Here is a 12,074-nt window from a genome sequence, read left to right as displayed (position 1 = left end):
CGTAAGGCGGAGCAATGAAGAGAGTTAAAATCAAAAGCCCCTATGTCACTATCCTTGCTAAGAGGGAAATCGAGTGCTCCTGACTTAGCAACCGCTAATGGCCAACCCCTAGAAAGCAACATTGCATCTAGCTCAAAGGACACCCCTAGCACCTCAATCCTAGATGAGTATTCTTAAATGAGAACTGGGAGTACGAACTACAAACGAAAACTCTCACCGACCTATACACAGGTCACACCTATCAGGTGGGTTGGTTAGATGTCTTACAATCCACAATGGGTGCTACTAGTGTGGAGGATCAACAACAAAGAGTTTGTGAGGTCATTCATAGGGTCATTGAGCTAGAGAGATAGAATAAGGGGATCAACATGCCTTCAATGGGTCTCATGAGATTCTTAGATACAGGAAAGGTTAAACAACCGACCTTATGGCAAATGGAGACTCCCTCGGTAAGTCCGATGGATCCTCCATATGTTGTTTCACCAGGGATCTCAGTGCAATCTGAGCCCACATGTGATAGCTTCACCTTTCCAGGTCTAGCTCATCTTTCCCTTGATGACACCATGGCTACCATGCCTACCCCAATGATGGGCATGCCAAGAAAAACGCCATGGACCTCATTTGTTAGTAAAGCACCACTACATGGTAGCTCAATGTCTGCAACAGTACCTACAAGTGTGTACAAATCGTATGCACCTATGGGTCATCGCACTCATGTAGTCCCTACCCCTCCTATTGTTTCAACTACCTATGCTCCACAACCACAACACCCAAGTTCTTATTTCCATGGGACTATACCAGCTAGCATTAGCATGTCACATCCGACGTCTGCTATGCCTAGGGCCACCCACATGAACTTTGGGCCACCACATGGCACAACACCGTACCAAACGTGGAACCCAAGGGCTTCCTATGCGCCAAGCCCAATGCCAATACCTACTCCACATGTAGTCTCTGGAGCACCTCCACCCACGGTGCCTGCTCACTTAGGTGACTTGGCAACATTTGCTCAAGCTATTGGTTGATCTATTGCTGAGAATATGCGTAACATGCCTGATAGAGAACCTACAAGTAAGGCAGTACAAATAGCCAAGCTCATGCAAAAATTTAGTGGAGACGGGGATGTGAGAAAGCCTATCAAAGTGTTTGAACAAATATGCGATTCTCTAGGAGAACACAATGACCTGCATAAGAGTAATGCTTTAAGCCTAACCTTAAGTGGAAAGGTAGGGGATTGGTATAGAACCCTAAGGGTGGAAGAAAAATGATTTACCCTACTCTTAGGAGATTGTTCTTGAAAGAATACATACAAGAGGGAGTGCTTTGGGGTGTAGCCTCTCAGCTCCAAAAAGCCCAATGAGAGGAAGGAGAGTCGGTGAGAGACTTTATTAGTCGCTTGAAGCATTTGAAATCTCGTTGTAATCCAAATGAACGCTTCAACAATAAACAATTGCTCGATAGATTCATTCGGGGATTACAACATGAGGATATCTACAATGGCCTAGTCATTAGAGGTATCACCACTTGGGAAGCAATCACCACCAATGCGATCCAATTGGAGGATAATTTAATGATCCAAGGAGAAAGAGTGTCTGTTGAGCCTAAATCTATTAGCTCGCAAGCATCGGGGCATCAACAATGACCCTAAAGCCTATTGCTAAGGAGCCAAAGATATCTGAGATGACTTTAGCAGATCTCACCAAGGCTATTCAAGAGAGTCTTAGAGACAATCGTGCTCCGCAAAACAATCATATGTATCCAAGAAGGGAGAAACAATGGTGCTCAGTATGCTATGGACCGCATAGTACCAGTGAATGCCCTACTTTTAGAGTAAAATTCAATGGGAACTGCAATGCGTGTGGGAGGTATGGTCATCAAGCTAAGGATTGCATAGTATTTAAGTGCGCGATGGCCAATAGACCATGGCCAATAGACCAACCTTAGCATGGATAGACAAACCTCGAGTGCATGCATTGATGCCGGCCCCACCTCTTGAACAATCAACACAACACATGGTCCCTAGGGCCCAAAATGTTGTTCAAACAACACCCTTACCACCTCCAATGCTAGGACCGCAACCACCACATCCGAGAATCACTTCTGTGAATCAAGTGGGTTGTGAGTCATCTATTGCTTGTTTGGAAGGCTGTGAGGAAGATATAGATCCTAATATTGCCTATGGGATGGATGTGCTTGAAGAAATTCCACAATACTACATGGAGGACTATTGGGGACAAGTCAAACCTGTATATCAAGTAGCTTCTCTTGCTGCAAGAGGCCAAAATATCAATTACACTGCTAAGAGACCACCTCTTCAATGCTATGAGTGTGGAGGTCCACATCGTGTAGCCGAGTGTCCTATTAGGCTACAAAAGAATGCCACACTAATGCAAACCAGTCAAGCGAGCACGTCTACAATGTCGATACTCATGTGTAATCGATGTGGAATAGATCATTGATTGCCCAATGTCCAAATAATCCAAATGCACCGAAGATCATGCCATTAAACTTGATTGAAGTTATCGAGGAGCCATCACAAAGTACACATGTGGTACCAGTAAACGTACTCACACAATCGATGCTCCAAAACAAAATTATATTCTTGAGAAAGAGACACGGCACCAATTGCCCAATCTCAGAAAAAGAAGAAAAAACGAAGGAAGAGATCGCGAAAAGCAGCGAAGTCAGACCCCAGTTCAAAGACCAACATAGGGACTGGTGATAACCCCGTATATATGAACGACGCTGAAAAGGATTCTGATTCATGTGAAACCATGGAGACCAAAACGACCACTAAGATAGAAACCAACAAGGAAGATCTTCATGAGCCACAATGGCCAAGATCCAAGAAGAAGATAAGAACTTACCCAAACCCTACAGAGGAGATTGAGCGAGTCAAGCAATTAAGGAGTTTGGTAGAAGATACCCAAAGGGATCTAGAACCAGCACCTAGGCAGATCCAGATTACAGACACCGTGTTCCCTACGCAACAAGAACCTCACCAAGTCCATAGACCCTTAGCCATACCTAGTGTCATCCAAGAAGAAAGTGACTTAAAGTCATGGGAAAGTGGGCGTACTAACTTCTTGATGGAAGAAATGTTTACAGAGGGACTACCTGATCCTATTGTAGAAATGGAGATCCCATCTTCCCCACATCAAGGGACTTAAGTCCAAAAGGTGCCGTTAAACATTGCCAAATTGATGGATTTCATCTCTTCAGAAGTTAGAACCACCATCATGTCCAAACTATATAAAGACCCTGAGCTAGTCTCAGCTCTTCGAGCCTTCCTCAATGGAGAACTAAAGTTTGGGCTACCACAATTTGCACAGATGGATGGAGCTTGGGAGATCCCAACAGAGGAGGAACACTTAGATCCACAACCCAAGCTAGATGAGAACTTTGTTATAGAAATACATATTAACAAGTTGGTTCTTTGAGGGTGATGAATCCAATGCGACCATACCAATCACTACTAAGGGATTAATTGTGAAGGGAATCCTTGATGGTGGCGTTGGGGTTATCATTGTGACTAAAAATTGCTGGGAAACTATGGGAAGACCTCACCTTGCGACCACAACCATAGTAGTGAAGATGGCCAATGGGTCTATTGTTAAACCTATTGGGATGCTAGAAGATCTCAAGATCAAGGTCTTTGGACATAAAATAAGGATTACCTTCATTGTTATGGATTTTTCCAAACACACTATGGCATCGGAGATGATCTTAGGACGTCCTTTCATGAGGGAAGAAAAAATGGTGCATGACTGGTCTAAAAACCATGTCTACTTGCAGTTCCAAGATTCTGTCATTTGAGTGGATCTTGTAACTGGTCGAGCACATCCCCTAGGAAACAGGTTTATAATTGATCATAGATTTGACACCACAGTTCACTCGGCCCCATTGCAGTATTGTTACACGTTGTGAGCGGGATGAAAACACACACAGCGCCTCTATAACGACCCGACACACACTCTTGGGAAGATACACACACACACACACACTATGGGGCACCACTCGGCTTACACAACACACCTGGCCGAGACAGGAAACACACCTCTGGAGTGAGAGGAGAGAGACTATCCACTTGCCCACTCCACACAGAGACACACACACACACACACACACACACAAAAACTCAGCTCAAAAAAGGATAACTTCTGATGTTTAGATACAAATGAGCTTGGGCCAACACCAATGGGGCAAACAGCTCACACAATATGGGTAAAAGATACCAGATACAATCACAAATTGGAGAAGAAGCTTCACTCACCGGAGAAGATTACACAAAAAAACAGCAGAAAAAGAGTGAGGAATTTGGCAAAATGGACAGTGCCATCGTGTCCGGAACGGCCCAAAACCCCAGTCTACAATGTCAAAGTGCTCAAATCCGACCTCGGATGAGCAGTTTACGGCCAAAACAGGCTCCAAAATGAGCAAAAACACAGCTGCGGCTGTTCCTCCTCTCTTCTCCACGTTTTTTCTGGTCTTCTCTCAGTTTTTTCAGTTCCCACACTTAGATTTATTAGTTGGGCACCCTTGGCCTTTTAGATGACCTCAAACGGACCCCGAACAGGCCAAAAACTGACCTCGCAGTGCATAGTTGTCACCTTTTTGCATCATTCGCACACTTGGCACTCAGCTTTTTTCCAATAATTCATCTCGCCACCACGTGAAGTGGCCCCAAAAAAAGATCCTAATGATGACCTTTCTGCATAACTCTCACAAGAAAACACCACTTTGTGTCCGTATTCATCCACGTGCAAATATTGACCCCGTTCGCCCTCCTGACGCCACTAGATGCCATCAGACGCACCTGCTGACCTCACGTCGTCGGCCCGCGGATAGCTTCCTCGAGAAGTTTTACGCGCTATAAACTCCTCGTTATTGTAGAAAAAACATACTGGTACTGGTGATAGTGAAAATCGATGCACTATGTACACACTGTCCTACCTGTACACATGTGGGCCCCACATAACCACCTGGCTAAGGAAAATGGGCAATCCTTTATTTGATGCACCATGCATGTGTATGTACATATGCGCAATCCCTTGCTCCAAAAAACTCCTGACATAATTTGCTCATCCCCTAGCCTGCTAGATCATTCATGATCAGCAGCAGCAAAGAGAGATATGAGACTCGCCGCATCACAGGTCTCCTCATCCCTCACCAACACTGCTTGATCCACAGACAGCTCATCTTGCTCCACCATTGTTGAGCCAGCAGAGGATCACACCCACATTTTTGCTCACACTCATCATTTTTGTAACCATTGATTGTAATAAATGTCTTTCCGACATTGATTTTGATTGGAGCCATTCATTAAGTAACGGGACTCAATTGAGTTTCCAGCTTGTAATTCCGAAGTAATTTCACTTGCTGATGTAATTAGTTAGAGATGTTCTCACCTCCAAGGCTGAGGTATATAAGCCAAAGTTTTGTAACCTAGGAGGGAGTTTTATTAATCAAGGTGAGTTTTTGAGCGCCGTGACTGTGTCTAAGAGAGAGAGAGAGAGAGAGAGAGAGAGAGAGAGAGAGAGAGAGAGAGAGAGAGAGTCTTATCTACTTGCTACGCGAGCTACGGAGCCGCCATTGGAGAAGCAACACCGCCATTGTGTTAGCAATGGCGAGAGCAACGCACTGATACCAAGAGTGCGCGCTATCGGCTTCTATGTGTGGTAAGTTCCTACGAGCTTCGGTGTGAGTTTTCTTCCAACTCGTGTGTCGGAATAGAGCGTGCAGCATATCTATAGAACCACAACAAGTAGAGCTACACATTAGTACCATCGGGGTCAAGTTTTGGTCACCTGTATTTTTCGGCCTGTCTTCATATGCGTTTACCGCACGGAGTGATTATAGGTTGATTTTGCAGTTCAAGTCTTTAGGGTGTTGTTCTTACCTAGTGTATAGACTTCCCCTTGAGTTTGAAATCGATTCAATGATTCTAGATCCTGTTTCGTATAGCATTCGTTCGTAGTATTTTCAGTCACTTGCGTATTTTAGAACTTAGATTTGATTTCCTTAGTAGTGATTGTCATTAGAAGGTCGAGTAGGTGATTTGACACCCACCTAGTTGTTTCCATGCGCCTGCGGGTCAAGCTCCGTCCTCGTCTGACAAATTCTGTTGTTGGTTGAGCTCTCGCTATTTAGCTTCCGCTAGCGGCGTAACCGCCTTAACATTTGGCGCCGTTGCCGGGGACGAGAGCCCTAAGTAGGTGACCTTAGACTAATCCTACGAGGTGAGTCGTATAAACTACTTTGTATACTTTAGTTAGAAAAGATCTAGGAGTGGTGGACTCCGAAGATCTCGAGAGATACTAGGAAGTGGGGTATTCCTGGGTCTTCCGTGTTGACAGTATTTTTAGTTTAGCTTAGATTTGTTTGTTGTTTTGTTGGTGTTGAGTAGTTGTTGATAGAAGAAGAATTTGCTAGTCCGTGAGTGGCAGTGGATCTCTTTAAAATCACAATTACCAAACCCATTTATGATTAGGAATAGCTTAGGTAGGACTTCATTTGATCCTGATCTAGAGCTAGCAATCATTGGAGTATTTGCTTGATATGGTTGATTGCATGTTAGATCACTAAACCGTCGAGTTAGTAGTGAAACTTGCAATAAACAAAAGTCAGAGAAATTTTCTGTGTATCTGGGAGTTGCTGAGCACTAGAGGAAGCTTTAGGAAGGATTCTGTGCCAAAAAACTGGAAATCTGCAACTTTAGACATCATACGCGTATGATGTCTAAATGACCAAACAGAGACCAAAACAGAAATTTTGACTTTACCAGAGTGTTCAAAAGGGGAGTTATACCCTAATTTCAACTTAAAACAAGAGCATTAACACTCAAAGAAACCCAAAAAGACAAGTCGGAGTCCAAGAAACGCAAAGAATAGGAAATTTTGGATTCAGATCTTGTTTTTACATTCAAACCTGACAAAAACACTTGAAACTCAATTATAAACATTGGAGAAGGCTTAAAACCAAAAATAGTCAAAATCTGGGAAAAAAGACATCATACGCGTATTATGTCTTTTAGCACATCCACTACTTATTTTTGATATCTGACCTGACAAGATTGTTACAAACACTGTAGAAAGCAAAAATATCAAGTCTTGACCCAAATTGATGAAAAAGACATCATACGCGTATGATGTCTTTGACCTAATTTTGGACATATTTTGATACTTTGCCAACACAGATTCATTGTAATAGCTGTCTAGAGGTTATATTTCAAGTTTCATCCCATTTGGATCACAATTGACCCAAAACAAGTCAAAAGCGGAAAATTGCCAAGAAAAGCCTAAATTAGCCATAACTTGCTCAAACAGAGTTCAAACTGAATTTTGTGAGTGGAAAGAGCATAAGGGGGCTACTGAGAGTGAGCATAACCAAAATAGTCTAAATCTGTGAAAAAAGACATCATATGCGTATAATGTCTTTTTTAGCATAACTGCAACAAAATTCTCACTTGATGAAACAGAAGTTGTCCAACTGACAATATTAAACAATTGACCAAGTATCAATCAGTTTGGATCAATTCTGACCACAAAAACTTGGGAAAACAAATTGCCGAGACGGAAAAGTTAAAGTCCTTTAGGGGAATTGATGAATTTGAGATCGGGCAGGAACCTCCAGAATAACCAACCAAAACAAGGGGAACAAGCAAGTGTCATATCAACCAAGGGAAGTGTAAACCAAAGTTGGGTGCAACCATTAGAGCCGATCTTTGAAGGAAGTGTTTCTGATACTTCTTCGGAGAGATCTTACGAGATTTTCACCGAACACTTGGAACACTTGAACCTGAACAACAGAGAAAATATGGCAGCAGGATCATCAAACCCTTCCGCCACAATGAAGCTATTGTTCATAAAATACCAGTACGACAATGAGCAAGGTGCCAGGATCTACAAAGATGGAATGGACCGCTATTGTGTAAAGATAGAGGAGAGACCTAGTGAGTTCAAGGACTTAGTGCCTGTGAGCTATAGCGGAGATAGATATCTAGATGACGAGGGTACCATGTACTTGGTAGTCCTAAACCCTAACATTGTGGACAAGTGGGGATTGATGGGCACCAAAGCCAAAGTAGATGAAGAACTTGAGGAGAAAGCACCAATAATGAACTTCCCTGATGCGAGGTTAAGAAGAGAGAATGAAACTACAAGGATCAACACTGATAACATCTATGTGGGGCTATACAAATATAATAATGGGGAGCAAGATCTCTATTATAGATGTGAAGAACCCTACACCGGAGAGTTGACAGACCAAAAAAGACTTTATGTTTTTACCTACACAGAGGGATCGGAAGTGAAAATTGCTGCTTACGACAAGTATGGGAGGCAATACTCAACAATGGGCAAGAAAGAATTAGAAGGATATACATACTTTGGGGGACCACTACATCAGTATTATGTTACTTCTAGCTCACAAAGACCAACACCAACAAATGGAGGGCAAAACCCAATGACGACAGGAGGACAAAGAACTCAGGTTGCTGACTCTTTCAGTCAACCTCAGTACTCGAAGCCCGGACCAATGGGATCATTACATTCCAGAGAGTCAATGGATACGAATCGAGGTAGTGCAGTTCCAATCCCCACATATACCACTCTAGGTCCAAGGTTCGAAGCGGAACCATCACATTTACCTCCTAGTAGTAGATTCAGGGCAGGGGAACCGACAAGGGTAACCCATGAAGTCCATGATGCTAGAGAAAGCTTTAGCCGGGAGACAGGAGCAATGAGATTGGTAGCAGACCATAGACGTATGAGACCATCTCAAGTAGCAAAGTGTATGCCAAAGAAGTATGGTGGTTCAGGAGATCCGTATGCACATGTGTCACTCTTTAAGCAAGTCTTAAGAGCTGAGCAGATAACAGATTTCCATACACAATACGAGGGATTTGGTCTTACTCTAGAAGGTACGGCATTGACATGGTTTCAACCACTGAACATAGGGGGATTCCATAACATTGACCATTTGCTAAGAGAGTTTGCTAAGGAATTCTCAAAACGAGGGATTAAGCACAATACGGTCTCACAAATATATGCTTTTAAACAGAGAGAACACGAAAAAGTGAAGGAAGCTTCACTTCGCTTCACTTCGCTTCAAACAATACATTGAGAGATGTCCAGTACGTGAACGACCACAAGATGACAGACTATCTGTTCTCTTTATTGAGGGACTAAGAAACGACACTCTCAAGAAGGACTTGCACTTGAAAGCTTGTACAAGTTTCGAGCAAGTAACGAGAGAGGCATTGTACTTAGTGGATAACTGTACGATTTATGGAGAGGTGTCAGCGGATACAAATTTTGCATCCAGTAGCTCCTCCTCCGTAGCGAGCGAGACTACCACTAAAAAGAATGTTCAAACAACAACCATGCCAAATGTAGAGCAAATGATAGAAGATGCTCTAAAAAGGATGGCACCATACCAAAAACCATTGCCAAAAATACTGAAATGGTGTGCTATTGAGAAAAAATGGACAAACCATCCAATAGAGGAGTGCTATTAAAACAAAGGGTATGTAAGGGAGCGTCAGTATGCACCTCCTGCTCAATTAGCACCACCTCAAGTACATCCAGTACCTCGATACCCAACGGGAAATGTACCAGGACCTATGGGGATAGAAAGACCGCAACCGGTATTGGGACAACAACCACCTTTACCAGGAGCAAGAACAGTGGGCATTAGATATGCACCAACCTTAGAGAATCAGGAAGAACAAGCCTTAGTGCCTGTTCAAGCCTATTATGAAGAATCTGGTGCACACATGTCTCCAACTGTGTATTACCCACCAGAAGAACCCAAACAACCAGAACCATGGGGCATGATTGGGAATGTTGGAATACTAACAGTTATAAGTGCTTTTGATGAAGAGAGATACAGTTTGGACGCAAGAACATTGATGTTCATAGCTCATGGAGGGTTAACATGACAAAGACCATCCTATCCACAAAGGACGAATCAAATGGGACCAAGACCAGCACTAGGACCCTGTTACAAGTGTGGAGGTGACATCTGATGAATGTTTGTCCACATACGGAAATAATTAGAATTAACGCTTATTGCACTGAGTGTGGGGTTACTCACTTCATTGAGGATTGTCCAAAGAATCCAAACAAAGTGCAAAAGACGACACTGAATATGCTAGAAACTATTCCTACCAGCAGTGGGTCTGAAAATGAAACTCTGATACCAACGCAAGTTGTTACTAGAGCTCAAGCTAAGAAAACCACTAGAGAACCTGAGAATGGAAAGTTAGCGACTGAAATGGTTAGTCAAGGACCGCGGAGTCAGAAAAACACATGGAAAGCTAGAAAAGCACGCATGAAGTTGAGAAAAGAACGTGAAGACGCTATTCTAGCTGAGGAACTAAAGCGAACGAAAGATAGATTAGAAAAACTTGAGAGTCAAAACGGGAAACGAGAGATGAGCCCGGAAAGAACGAAACAAAAGAGTATCAAAGAAACAACGAGCTTAAGCTCAGGGGGATCAGTGCTAGTCGACAAAGTACACGAACCATTGGACGCACTGATGAAAGCTTACGAAGCTAGGTTAAAGAACAACCAAACACAAGAACAGAGGTGGATGACATACCCAAACGCGGAATTGGAAAAGCAGAGACTTGAAATGTGCCAGAGAATGATCGAGACTGCACAAGCCTTATTAGAACCACCAAAAGAAACAATGAATTGTGGAACGGAAAACCCAATTCAGCAAGAGACTATCGTTTCACGGGTAGCTGAAAAGACTCCCAGTGCACAAAAGCCTGAAAATACACACAAGGATGACCGCATAGTATTGAACACAACCGATCAGGAGATAGAGAGTTTTCATCCAGTCATACAGAGGTCTTACGGAAGAGATGAGGATTACAATGAATTTTGGAAACAAGTGAGAGAGGCAAACTTTGCAAACGAGCTAAGTTGCCAAGCTAATCAGACAAATTGGGAAAAGGACATCAGGAATCCTCCCATAGTGGAATTTGAGGCAGGATCTCAAGTGGACTTGGATCTGCAATCTTACTGTGGAGATGGGGGCTCTGTTAGAACAATGGAGAGCAAACCTCACTCACTGAATACCTTACCTTCATACTTAGGAGAGTATGAAGCAAAATCCGAGACTAGAGCACTTCCCTCACGAAGAATCTCATCAGAAAAAGTCATGGACTCGCAAGGATTGATAGAGATCTTGTCAACACCAGTGACATGCACTATCACTCTAGCTGAGCTTTTGAGGCTAAGACCACATATGTGGACCACTGTAGGAAAATGCTTGGAGAAATTTGGGATAAAAGACCCAACATCGAGATTGCAAGAGGGTATACAAGAGCTGAGTAAACCACAAAAGAACGGTGTCGGAGAGTATTGCAAAGGTGAAGAGGGGAATACAACCTTACCAGTTGAATTCCAAGGAGTGAACACGATGGCAATACTGGACAGCGGAGCTGGGGTAGCCATTGCTACAAAAGAAATCTGGAAAAAATGGGGGAAACCAGCAATAAGGAAGACTAGGTTGAAACTCCAATTAGCAGATGGACACATGGAGAAACCTATGGGGTTATTAGAGAAAGTCGTAGTGACTTCTTGCGGCATTGAATACGAACATACTTTTGCTATTGTCGATTTTGGCAAGGAGAATAACTATGATATCATATTGGGAAGACCATTCATGAGACAATTGAAAATGGTCCAAGATTGGGGCTACGATCACATATACCTGAGAAATATGGAAACCACTACACGTGTGAACCTGAGAGACCATAGCTACAAAGATGTGAACCGAACACCGGTAGAGGAGTTTGATTCAGCTACTTTGGCAGGATCCGAATTTCCAGCTTGGTTAGGTAAGCCAAAGGAGTTATGGATGTGTGGAGCCTCGAAATGTGGAAGTCTGAGGCGAGAAGAATATGTTTTAGAAAGGGCTATCGAAGACGAAACTTATATAGGAGAACCCTTTCCAGAGGACACACTTGAACCATTAGAATGGACACACAATCTAGCAACCCTAGATGTTTGTGCAATTCCGGATGGTCCCACAATGAAATTTTGCGACAAGGACGGGTACGA

This window comes from Adiantum capillus-veneris, chromosome 24 (genome assembly GCF_014529385.1).
Source record: "Adiantum capillus-veneris isolate H3 chromosome 24, ASM1452938v2, whole genome shotgun sequence".
NCBI lineage: Eukaryota > Viridiplantae > Streptophyta > Polypodiopsida > Polypodiales > Pteridaceae > Adiantum > Adiantum capillus-veneris.
Note: the sequence above shows the minus strand (reverse complement) of the source record.